At 49.8% G+C, this 13,281-nt stretch overlaps 1 pseudogene; it reads right to left on the bottom strand.

Moving 5' to 3' along the window:
• Positions 1-6,363: 6,363 nt before the first annotated feature.
• On the bottom strand, positions 6,364-8,730 carry LOC118651824 (annotated as a pseudogene).
• Positions 8,731-13,281: the final 4,551 nt, after the last annotated feature.

The following is a 13,281-nucleotide window of genomic DNA, read 5'->3' as shown; positions in this document are numbered from 1 at the left end:
CACACTTCCCAATTTCAAATTCATTGTTAGTGAGATTGTAAAATGGTACAGTCACTGTGGAACAGTATGCAGTTTCACAAAAATTTAAAAATAAAATTATCATATGATCCAGCAATTCTTTCTGGGAATATACACAAAAGAGTAAAAGCAGGGTCTCAAAGAGATATTTGTACACCCATGTTCATAACAGCATTATTCACAGTAGCTAAAATGTACAAGTAACCAAGTATCCATCAACAATGGATTGATAAGCAAAATGTGGTCTATACATATAATGGAATATTATTCAGCCTTAAAAAGGCAGGAAACTCTGTAATATATTACAATATGGATGAATCTTGAGGGCATTATGCCAAGTCAAATAAGCTAGTAACAAAAGGACGAATACTGAATGAGTCTACATATATGAGGTACCTAAATTAGTCAAAAATCATAAAAACAGGAAGTGTAATGGTAGTTGCCAGGAGCTATTGGGAGGAGAGAATGAAGAGTTGTTTACTGGATATGGAGTGTCAGTTCTACAAGATGAAGTTATACGGATGGATGGTGGTGATATTTGCACAACAATGTAAATGTATTTAAGACCACTAAACTGTACACTTAAAAATGGTTAAGATAGTAAATTTTGTTATGTGTATTACACTACCAAAAAAAAAAAAAAAAAACAACCAGTATGCAGTTGTAAGTTCTGGGATCTTATTTTCTAGCTTGGGCCTATAACGGGGCCATAAACATAAACACTGCTAATGAATTAAAGGACCCAGATCCACTCAAAACAATTTATCTCAAAAGTTCTGGAGATGGATGGTAGTGGTAGCTGTACTACAGTGTGAATGTATTTAATGTCACAGAAATGTACACTTAAATATGGCTTAAACGGTAAATTTATTTTATGTATATTTTACCACAATTTTAAAAAATCTTAGCCTGAACTGAACACAGGCTTGCCGGGAGCCGGTCCATGCTTGCTGTTTCAAGGGACCTGGCATATATGGCATACTGTTCTTAATATGTTTGCTCACCTTCTTGGCACTATGTGTTTTAACCAAGGTCTCTGAGAAAGGTTGTTTCCCCAGGTAGGGATTTTCCCCTGAAGTTAGGGAGGGAATAAAACTTCTTAACTAAGTGCCAGGCAGGTAATTAATCACTTTAACTACGAACAATCATGCTTAAGCTACATAATCTTTACTCCCTGGAATGGAGATAAGAAACGCCCTAACCTTTGTAATAGAGATTGATAGGATTGAATCAACTGATATAAATACAGATGTAACAAGACAGAAAGACACAGAACTTGGAACACAGAACTTAGAAGACAGAACCTACACAGAACCTACAGACAGAAGAACTTCGCTGGAGAGAACATGGCAAAAGATCCTGGACTGAACCTGACTACAGAAATTGGCAAGAGAACCTGACTAGAACCTGGTGACTGAACCTGGCTGGAGAACCTAGCCAGAACCTGGCTGAAGAACCTGCCTACAGAATCTGGTGACCGAACCTGGCTGGGGAACCTGGGGAACCTGGCTGGAGAACCTAGCAAGAGAACATGGACACAGAACCTGGCTGGAGATCCTAACCAGAACTTCGCTGGAGATCCTGAACAGAACTTGGCTGGAGATCCTGGCTAGAGAGCCTGGCTAGGCTGCTGATCAACTGAACGCTGTCTCCGTGTCATTCCTTCTTCTCTGACTCCGTCCACACCTTTGGGGACCCCTGGACCTGCTGGGGTTGGACCCCGACACAGGCTGACAGAGGTTTTGATTTCTCTGCAACTTGATTAATAAAGCAATCAGTAGGAAATGCTACCTGTAGCACTCTCACCCCAATTCTCACTGACTCCTTGTGGTCTTGAGATAACACAGCATATTAAAAACCCCAGAAGAGCAAATCTTAGTAGGTTGCTTCCATTTAATGCAAGAAGTATTTATTGCACTATTTACTATGTGCAAATTATTATTTTTTTTAAAAAAGTACAAAATAGAGTAGTGATGCAATTCAAGATGAAGTCTGCCAGTGGCCTTAAGCAGTTCTTGGATGTTTGTAAACCTGGCTCTAAGATATGGATTCCTGTTAAGTCTAGAATCATCAAAACTCTCACACATACATTCAGTGAAAATCTGTAATAGCTTATATCTAGTCAGCTTCTCTTTTCATAAAGTACTATGGAGTGTTTCTGAAATATATATGCAAAATTACAATTAATGAAGTAAAACCTCGTAAGATAAAATGCAGCTCTTGCCACCACATAATGCAATGAAACAGTACAATTTGAAAACAGTATGGTCAGAAGGAGACTAAGAATTATGTAAAACACCCCCGGGAGTTTACAGAATAGGTACATAGTCCACATGATGCACTCTATCTGGAGGTTTCCCTCTACTGTCAAAAAAAATAGTTAAAAAATTTAAATTATTGCCCAGCCAGTGTTGCTCAGTGGTTGAGCATCAATCTCTGAACAGAAGGTCATAGTTTAATTCCCGGTTGGTGTGCATGCCCAGGTTGCAGGCTCAATCCCCAGTGGGAGGTGTGCGTAAGGCAGCCGATCAATGATTCTCTCTTCCTCTCTGATATCAATAAAAATATATTAAAAATTTTTTGAATAAAATATTAAGTTCATTGAATAAAAAGAAAATAGTTAAAACTGAAAAAGCAAACGTTTCCCATTTATTCTTTCAGCTCAATTTCAAGTTTGACAGATATTTAATATAATTTTAGAAATATTATATCATTAAACTATAAATAGTATATTTAATGCAGCTCCAATTTTCCACCATGCTGGGAGCCGGTCCATCTTTGCTGTTTCAAGGGATCTGGCATATATGGCATACTGTTCTTAATATGTTTGCTTACCTTCTTGGCACTATGTGTTTTAACCAAGGTCACCTCTCTGAGAAAGGTTGTTTCCCCAGGTAGGGATTTTCCCCTGAAGTTAGGGAGGGAATAAAACCCCTTAACTAAGTGCCAGGCAGGTAATTAATCACTTTAACTACGAACAATCATGCTTAAGCTACATAATCTTTACTCCCTGGAATTGAGATAAGAAACGCCCTAACCTTTGGAATAGAGATTGATAGGATAGGAATCAACTGGTATAAATACAGATGTAACAAGACAACAGGACACAGAACCTAGACACAGAACCTAGACACAGAACCTAGAGACAGAAGAACTTCGCTGGAGAGAACATGGCAAAAGATCCTGGACAGAAACTGGCCACAGAACCTAGAGACAGAACCTAGCAAGAGAACCTGGCTGAAGAACCTAGAGACAGAACCTGGCTACAGAATCTGGATAGAACATGGCAAGAGAACCTGACTAGAACCTGGTGACTGAACCTGGCTGGAGAACCTGGACAGAACCTGGCTGGAGAACCTAGCGAGGGAACATGGCTACAGAACCTGGCTGGAGAACCTGGAGAACCTGGCTGGAGAACCTAGCGAGAGAACATGGACACAGAACCTGGATGGAGATCCTAACCAGAACTTCGCTGGAGATCCTGAACAGAACTTGGCTGGAGATCCTGGCTAGAGAGCCTGGCTAGGCTGCTGATCAACTGAACGCTGTCTCCGTGTCATTCCTTCTCTGACTCCGTCCACACCTTTGGGGACCCCTGGACCTGCTGGGGTTGGACTCCAGCACCACCACTTACCATAACTTGCACATCTTAATTCCAAGCCAGTCCATTTTGCTCTAAAAATTTTGTTTTAAATTATAAAACATAAACTTTTAGAACCAATATAATACAATTCTGCATAAAAAAAATATTAGTAATTGCTTCCACCCTGTGATGGTTAAATTCTGTGTCAAGTTAGACAGGCTTTGGTGCCCAGTTTTACAGCAAATACTAGATGTTACTATGAAGGTATTCTATAGATGTTGAATAACATCTGCAATCAGTTGACTTTAAGATTATACTCCAGCCCGGCTGGCATGGCTCAGTGATTGAGCATCGACCTATGAACCAGGAGGTCATGGTTCGATTCCTGGTCAGGGCACATGCCCGGATTGAGGACTTGATCTCTGGTAGGGAGCATGCAGGAGGCAGTCAATCAATTATTCTCTCTCATCATTAATGTTTCTATCTCTCTCTCCCCCTCCCTTCCTCTCTGAAATCAAGATATATATTTTTTTGAAGATTATACTCCATTACACAAGTGGGCCTCATTCAATCAGTTAAAGAACTTAAGGGGAAATAAAAACAAGGTTTCCAAGAGAAGGACTTCTGACTCAAGACTGTAACATAGAAATCCTGTCTGAGTTTCCAGTCTGCTAACCTGATAACGTGCAGGTTTCATACTTAACAGTCCTCCACAATCACATGAGCCTAATCCTTAAAGTAAATCTCCCTCTCTCCCTCTCTCTCTCTCTCTCTCTCTCTCTCTCACACACACACACACACACACACACACACACACACACACACACACACACACCTATTGGGTCTATTTCTCTGGAGAACCCTAATGCACACCCTTTAAATACATTCCCTACTTACATAAGTTTTAAGCTTTCTTCCTAAGAAATGAGATCATGATATACATAGGAGTCTGAATCTCAACTTTTTCCTACTTAATAACATATCATGAACATCTTTCCAGGTGAGCAGGCTGAGATTTAACTCCTTCTCATGTGCCACACAGTAAGCCATTACATGGGTGGACCAGTTTATTTAACCTGGCCCATCCATATCAATAAAGAGATTGTTTCCAGTATTTTGCTCTTGGTGTTTCTGGTTCCATTATTTGCATCAAGCTTTTAAGAAACAGATTTATATACTACCCTTGTCTTATACTCCCATGCCTTGCTTCCAAATGATTTACTTATCATCTACTGATAATTTACCCTGTAGATTTTTCCAGCTAACACTTTAACAACAAATAGCCTGGATTTAAAGTCAATTGTGTCTAACAGATGCAATGGTCAAAGTGGAAGTTCTACTGTTCAGGCATTTGGGACACGCCAGCTGCCAGCTGTTCTCACTGGCCCTCATACAAAGTCAATTGTGCATGGGTATGTCTTTTAATCTCTTAGGTAGGAAAACCGAAACGAAACATCTCCCTCTTTTTTCCAATTCTATTTTTTCAATAAACTACTGTTTGATTTAAATGTTAAGAAAACAGGCACCTAGAAAATACTTTTAAGTAAAAAAATTAATGAACCATGTTTGTATTTCACCCCACTGGCTATTTTATGCCAACCAGAGGTATCTCTGCCTGGGACACAGTTAACCAAGGACCCCAGCTCCTGCCCTGAGCCAGCATCAACTACTAGGAGGACAGAGGGGAGTTGAAAGTTCAGGGTACTGATGTAATCATATTGGTGTCCTTTTTTTCTTTTAATTTTTTTTTTTAATTCTCACCAGAGGATTTTTTTCCCCATCTTTTTAAAAAATATATTTTACTGATTTCAGAGAGGAAGGGAGAGGGAGGGATAGAAACATCAATGATGAGAGAGAATCAATTATTGGCTGCCTCCTGCATGTCCCACACTGGGGATTGAGCCCACAACCTGGACATGTGCCCTGACCGGAAATGGAACCATGATCTACTGGCTCATAGGTCCACACTAAAATAACTGAGCCACACCGGCTGGGCCCCACTGATCTTTAAAGATTGAATGGAAGGGAAGGAAGGAGGGAGGGAGGGAGGGACGGAGGGAGGGAAACATGGATGTGAGAGTGACACATTAATTGGTTGCTTCTTGAAAGCGCTCTGACCAGGGCTGGGGATCAAACCTGCAACCAAGGTATGTGCCCTTGACCTGGAATTGAACCTGAGACCCTTCTGTCCACAGGCCAATGCTCTAACCACTGAGCAACTGGCTAGGGCACATTGATGTTCTTACTCTCCACAGTACCTTGCCAACCCAATCAATCCATGCAGCAAATTCACTGGCTCTACTGAGCTACAGAATATTTCAGATAACGGGTATCCAGGCAGTAAGACGACCCCAATAGCTTCTCTAGGCAGAGAGAAACGTCTGCAACCAGTTTCCCAAATGCTATTTCTACTCCAGCCTGCTGGACTCTTTGGAGCATGTCTTAGTTCAAATGTTTCTATTTATGTGAAATAATCATAAGTCATTTTTATAATTATATATTACTCTAGTTTATTAAATAATGAAACAAGGTTTATGTCACATAATCCAACAATGTTTAAATAAAGAGCTTGAATTACAAAGGCTTATGAAACTTCATAGTCTTTATATGATATATACTATTTCTAGCCCAAGAATAAATAAGGAAAACAGGAGGCATTTTTTTTAAAATATATTTTATTGATTTTTCACAGAGAGGAAGGGAGAGAGAGAGAGTTAGAAATATCGATGAGAGAGAAACATCGATCAGCTGCCTCTTGCACATCCCCCACCGGGGATGTGCCCGCAACCCAGGTACATGCCCTTGACCAGAATCGAACCTGGGACCTCTCAGTCCGCAGGCTGACGCTCTATCCACTGAGCCAAACCGGTTTCGGCAGGAGGCATTTTTTATATCACAGATCAGCAACATTTAGCTTCAATGATTACACAAATCCACGAGCAAACAAAAAAATGCTTTGTTTTCTTTTAGGTTATAAAAGCTAAAAACCCTTTTGCCATATATAAGCAATAGCCACGGGGTAGGAGACGTCGGCCAATCACTGCAAACAAGGGGAGTGAGTGTCCCAGGATCTCAGGTTCTCTCTTGGTTAGAAGCGTCAGTAGGTACATTAACTCTCTCAGAAAGCAGAAACACAAACAGGTTAAGATCTTGTTCTACAAAGTGTTTAATAAACCTACACTGAAGAAATACTGTGTTTTTCTCTTTAAAACATAAGTTTTACAGTGAGGCTCGAATTTCTTTTCAATCTGATAGGAACATATACGTAATTTTAATAAATTGATATAATGAATGTTGCATGACATTTACTTAGATATATGTATACTTAAAAGATAAAGTGTTTTCTACATTTAAAAAAGAGTGTTTCATAAGAAGTAATTCTTTTTTTTTTTTCTTGAACATATCAAGATTTTATTTTCATATAATAAAACAAAATATGAAGCTTAGAACTGGACCACTTGACCCTTTCTCTTCTTATCTCTTCCCAGGTCAAAATGCTTGCATCTCTTCATAACCAGCATTCTCTTAGATCTGCAGTTAGGCTCAACCCATTCAAGGCTCAGCACAATTTTCTTTGTACTTTTAGCCTTTGTTCAGAAAATCGGCTTAGTCTGCCCACCATAGCCACTCTGCTTCCTATCATAACGCCGCTTTCCCTGCGCATACAGCGAATCCTTATCCTTCTTGTACTGTGTTACTTTGTGGGGTTGATGCTTGCCACACTTCTTACAGAAAGTTTGGCAGGTTTTAGGAACGTTTGCCATGTTTGCAAGCACTATCGGCAGGGAAAGGAAGATCAAGAAGTAATTCTTTTATTTCTTTCTTTCTGTCTTTTTTTTTTTTTTTTTTAAGGTTTACAGAGAGGAAGGGAGAGGGATAGAGAGTTAGAAACATCGACGAGACAGAAACATCAATCAGCTGCCTCCTGCACACCTCCTACTGGGGATGTGACCACAACCAAGGTACATGCCCTTGATCAGAATCAAACCTGGGACGCTTCAGTCCACAGGCTGACGCTCTATCCACTGAGCCAAACCAGTTAGGGTAAGAAGTAATTCTTTAAACTCAAGGAACTCAAAACTGAAAGCCTTTCTATAGAAAGCCATTACCACATCATGGAATGTTTGGTATGGAGAAAAACATGTCCTCATTATGAAGATATTAGAGGCCCAGTGCACGAAATTTGTGCATGGGGGCGGGGGGACCCTCAGCCAAGCCTGCGCCCTTTCACAGTCCGGGAGCACTCAGGGGATGTCCAAGTACATTTTTAAAAAAATCACCCTGTACTTAATTTTCTTACTAACTTCTCCTTTTAAACTCCCCTCACTCTTATATTCTGTTTCTTCTTTTTATTTAACTACTAGGGGCCCGGTGCACGAAATTTGTGCACGGGGAAGGGGGGTCCCCTCAGCCCGATGTGCACCCTCTGTCACCTTCTTGGACCCCGGTCGCTCCAGGCCTAGGCGCGGGCCTACAGGCTCGGGGTGGCCTGGCTCCCGAGGACACCTGTCCCGGGGACACAGGCCTTTTGGTGCCGGCATGCGTGCAAGTGGCTGTGGAGCGAGAACCTCCACCGGTGTTCGCACATGCACTCCAGTGGGGTGCAGCCATGGCGACCTGAGGGAAACTCCAAGCCCCGCCTCCGGCTTCCACACACGCAGCCCTGACCCCGCTCTCCGGCATACGTGCACGCTGCCCCGACCCAAGCTCCCCGGCATCTGCACACGCCGCCCTGACCCCAGCTCCCTGGCACCTGCGTGCGCACGCCAGCCAGGCGGGAGCTTCCCTGGCATCCGCGCACGCCGCCCTGACCCCGGCTCCCCAGCGCCCCGGTGCACCGCCCCGCCCCGCCCCCAGCTACCATGCGCACTCAAGCTTCTGCTCCGACCCTGTCTCCCCCGGACCTGCGCACACATGCCAGCCAGGTGGGAGTTTCCTCTGTGTCGACATGGCGACACGGGGGAAGCTCCTGCCCCGCTCCTGGCTCCCCAGTGTCCACATGCACCGCCCCGCCCCCAGCTCCCCGGTGCCTGTGTATGCAAATTAACCCATCTTTGTCAGGTTAATTTGCATAGTCACTCCTCATTGGCTTGTGGGCGTCAAGAAGGGACAGTTAATTTGCATGTTTCTCTTTTATATAGACTACAGGCCCAGTGCATGAAATTCGTGTATGGGGGCGGGTCCCTCAGCCCAGCCTGCACCCTCTCCAATCTGGGATCCCTCTTGCAATCTCCTAAACTGCTCGTCTACCTGCCGGCCTGATCCCCCTAACTGCCCTCCCCTGCCAGCCTGATCCCCCTAACTGCTCTCCCCTGCCGGCCTGATCCCACTAACTGCTCTCCCCTGCCGGCCTGATCCCACTAACTGCTCTCCCCTGCCAACCTGATCCCACTAACTGCTCTCCCCTGCCAGCCTGATCACCCCTAACCACCTCTGCCTCAGCCCCATCACCATGGCTTTGTCTGGAAGGACGTCCGGTCTAATTAGCAGATTACCTTTTTATTAGTATAGAGGCCTGGTGCACAGGTGGGGGCTGGCTGGTTTGCCCTGAAGGGGGTCCCAGATTGGGGTGGGGGTCCCCTTGGGGGTAGGGCCAGCCTGGACAAGGGGCCTGGGATGGTTTGCAGGCCGGCCACGCCCCTGATCAGGGTGGGGGTCCCCGCTGGGGGATGGTGCCAGCCTGGGTGAGGGGCCTGGGGCAGTTTACAAGCCAGCTGCCCCAATCGGGGTGGGGGTCCCCACTGGGGAACAGGGCCAGCTTAGACGAGGGGCCTCTCAAGGTTAGCAGGCCGGCCACAGCTCCACTGGGGTGGGGGTCCCTGCTGGGGGTGGTGCCAGCATGGGCGAGGGGCCTGGGGCAGTTTACAGGTTGGCCACGCCCCCATCAGGGTGGGGGTCTCCACTAGGGGGCGCGGCCGGCTTGGGTGAGGGGCTGAGGGCTGTTTGCAGGCCAGCCACGCCCCTGGTCAGGGTGAGGGTCCCCGCTGGAGAGTGTGGCCTGCCTGGGTGAGGGGCTGAGGGCTGTTTGCAGGCTGGCCATGCCATCAGGGTCGGGGGGTCTCTGCTGGTGGCAGGGCCTGGCTGGGCGAGGGGCCTGGGGGTGATTTGCACAGGTTGGCCAAGCCTCTAGCTTTGTCAGGAAGGACGTCTGGAAGATATCCAGTCTAATTAGCATATTACCCTTTTATTAGTATAGACTAGAGGCCCGGTGCATGAAAATTCATGCACTAGAAGGGGGGTCCCTCAGCCCAGCCTGCCCCCTCTCACAGTCTGGGAGCCCTCAGGGGCGAGAGGTGACCTGGCGATCAAGGGAAGGCAATGCCCCCATCACATCTCTGCTGCCATTGCCGGCAGTGCAAGCCTCGGCTGGCCCTGGTTACCTGAGCCTTGGGCGGCCCTAGCGGCTGGGCAGCCGCCATCTGAGGCTTGCCTGTGCCTTGGGCCCACCCTGGGCGGTTGGGCAGCTGACATCTGAGGCTTGCCTGCACCTCAGGCCGGCCCCAGGAAGCTGGGCAGCAGACATCCAAGTTTTGCCTGTGCCTCGGGCCGGCCTTGGGAGGCTGGGGGGCTGAAGGTGGGTCCAGCCGCACCACCCCCAGATGGGGAAAGGACTGGGGGGCTCCAGTGGGGCTGAGGGGACTGGGCACCTCCATCTTTGTGACTGTCAATTTGTATATTCCCTCTTTACTAGATAGGATTTTCCTGGCCTCACCCCATTTTAGCATCCTTCTCTTTCCTGCTTTCTTTCCCTCCCTCCCTTTGAACTCCCACGGCCCCTCTCCCTCCCTCCCTCCTCCCTTCTCTCCCTTCATTCCCCGTGCCTGTCTCCTTCTTACTCCTCCCACCCTGCCCCCCATTCTCCTTTCCCTTGTGAGCCTGAACCCTGCCTCCCTCCCTCTTATTAACACCACACCATCCCCTGCCATGTTCACTGGTTTCTCTTTTAAACCTTCCCCTTTCCTCTCTTGGACCTGCTTTCAGCCCCGCCTAAGCGCACTTTGATATTAAAGCTTCTGTTCAGGGGGCGTTAACTCCAGCACAGGGCCCAGCCCCGGCCAGGCCTTCGCCGCCCCCCCTTCCTCAGCCTCCCTGCTGCCGTCCTCCTCCCATTCCCTGCCCGGGACGCCCCAACTTCTAGTCAAAGTACACTTAATGCGCCAGAAACCTAACCCTGGCCAGTGTCTTTGGGGTCCAGCCCTCAGGGATGAACGGGGTACCCTCCTTAGTGTCTGACTCTGTCCCAGCTAAGCTGCACCTCCCCTCCCAGCGTGGGGCGCCCAGCCCAGCAAGGGTGGCCGAGGCCCATGTGGCCCAGGTGCTGCTGGCGTGAAGCAGGAGCGCCTCCGCCCAGAAGGCCTCGGACCATCCACCCATCCATCCCAGGACCCACGGGCACCTCCCTGCCAACAGCCCGTGCTGGGGGCCACTGGCCTCCTCCCACGTCTGGGCGGGGTTCCGCGCCACCCCCTCCCACATGCAGCCCTGCGTTTCCTTCCCTTTTCCATTCCTGAGTCTTTTTCTTGTTCCCTTTCTGTATTTCTGTTTCTCCTCTCAGCCTGTCTGCATGCAGGCCTGCCTTCCTCTCCTTCTCCTTTCTCATCCCCTCCTATCGTATCCTATCCTAACTACCCCGGGCCTCACAGCTGCCTGAGCAGGGAGCGGGGATGCAGCCTGCTGACTGGTCGTTACGTGAAGGCGTCCTGACCAATTTGCATATTATCCTAGCATTAGATAGACTAGAGGCCCGTTGCAGGAAGATTCCTGCAAGAATAGGGCTTCCTGAGACCAGAGCAAAGCAGAGAAGGGAGGGAAGCCCACCGAGGCAGGCTTCGCTCTCTTCTCCGCTGCCTCGCTCCCTCCCTTCACCGCTTCGCCCTTCCTTGGCTCCCACCCTTTTCCGCCACCTGGGCTCTCTCCCTTCTCCGCCGCTTTGCTCCCTCGCCAGGTCACGGATCCAAGATCCGGATGCCCCGGGCAGCATCGGGCGCTGCTGGCTCCGCCTCGCCGGGTCAGGGATCCAGGGCCCGGGTCCCGTGGGCAGCGTCGCGTGCTGCCAGCCCCGCCTCGCCCGTCTGTAGTGCCCGCCCCACCGGCAGTATACAAATTTAATGGCCATCTTTGTTGGGTTAATTTGCATACTTTTCTGATTGGCTAATGGGTGTAGCGAAGGTATGGTCAATTAGCATCTTTGTCTTTTATTAGTGTAGACTAGAGGCCCGGTGCACAAAAATTTGTCCACTCGGTGGGGGAGGGGGGTCCCTCAGCCCGGCCTGTGCCCTCTCGCAGTCTGGGACCCCTCGGGAGATAACGACCTTTGAGTGCACAACTTGATCCCTAATTATATTGTCCAATCCGTGAGTGCAGGCGGATGCCGCAGCCGCCCCACCGGCCCGCGTCCGGGTCTGCCGGTGGGATCGGCTCTCACGGGTTGGGGGCGTGAGTGCGGGCAGACGCCACAGCCGCCCCGCCGGCCCGCGTCCGGGTCTGCCGGCACGATCGGGTCCTGGGCGACCGACGGCACTCACGCCTCCAACCCGCTCTCGCGGATTGGGGGCGTGACTGTGGGCGGACGCTGCAGCCGCCCCGCCGGCCCACGTCTGGGTCTGCCAGTGGGATTGGGTCAGGGTTCGGGGTGTGAGTGCGGGCGGATGCCGCAGCCGCCCCGCCAGCCTGCATCCGGGTCTGCCGGCGGGATCGGGTCCCAGGCGACCGCCACAGACACCCCGCCGGCCCACGTCCGGGTCTGTCGGCGGGATCGGTCCCGGGCGACCACCGCAGCCGTCCCGCTGGCCAGCGTCCGGGTCTGTCGTCGGGATCAGTCCCGGGCGACCGCCGCAGACGCCCCGCCAGCCTGCGTCCGGGTCTGTCGGCGGAATTGGTCCGGGGCGACCGCCGGCACTCACGCCCCCAACCCGCTCTCGCGGATTGGGGGCGTGAGTGCAGGTGGACGCTGCAGCTGTCTTGCCGGTCCGCGTCCGGGTCTGCCGGCGGGATAGGCTCTCGCGGGTTGGGGGCGTGACTGCGGGCAGACGCCACAGCCGTCCCGCTGGCCTGCATCCCGATCTGCCGGCGGGATCAAGTCCCGGGCGCCCGCCGCAGCCACCCCGCCAGCCTGCGTCCGGGTCTGTCAGCGGGATCGGTCCCGTGAGTGCAGGCCGATGCCGCAGCCGCCCTGCCTGCCCGCGTCCGGGTTTGCCGGCGAGATCGGGTCCCGGGCGACCGCCGGCACTCACGCCTCCAACCCGCTCTCGCGGATTGGGGGCGTGACTGCGGGTGGACGCTGTAGCCGCCCCGCCGGCCCACGTCTGGGTCTGCTGGCGTGAGTGTGGGCGGACGCCGCAGCCGCCCCACCAGCCCGTGTCCGGGTCTGCCGGCGGGATCGGGTCCCGGGCGACCGCTGGCACTCACACCCCAACCTGCTCTCTGATGGCACTGTACCATCCTGCCTGCAGTATGCAAATTAGCCGCCATCTTTGTTGGCGGTTAACTGCCATCTTAGTTCCAGTTAATTTGCATATCGCCGTGATTAGCCAATGGGAAGGGTAGCGGTCGTACGCCAATTACCATGTTTCTCTTTTATTAGTGTAGATAGTTCAGTACCAGGAGTGAGGCCTGAATGAGTTTAGCTCTCCAGTCACCTCTAGAGGGAGCCAGGGAGATTCGGACTTTCACCTTAGTCC

The sequence above is a fragment of the Myotis myotis genome, unplaced genomic scaffold, assembly GCF_014108235.1.
Source record: "Myotis myotis isolate mMyoMyo1 unplaced genomic scaffold, mMyoMyo1.p scaffold_m19_p_3, whole genome shotgun sequence".
NCBI classification, from domain to species: domain Eukaryota; kingdom Metazoa; phylum Chordata; class Mammalia; order Chiroptera; family Vespertilionidae; genus Myotis; species Myotis myotis.
Note: the sequence above shows the minus strand (reverse complement) of the source record. Positions and strands in the feature narration are given on the sequence as shown.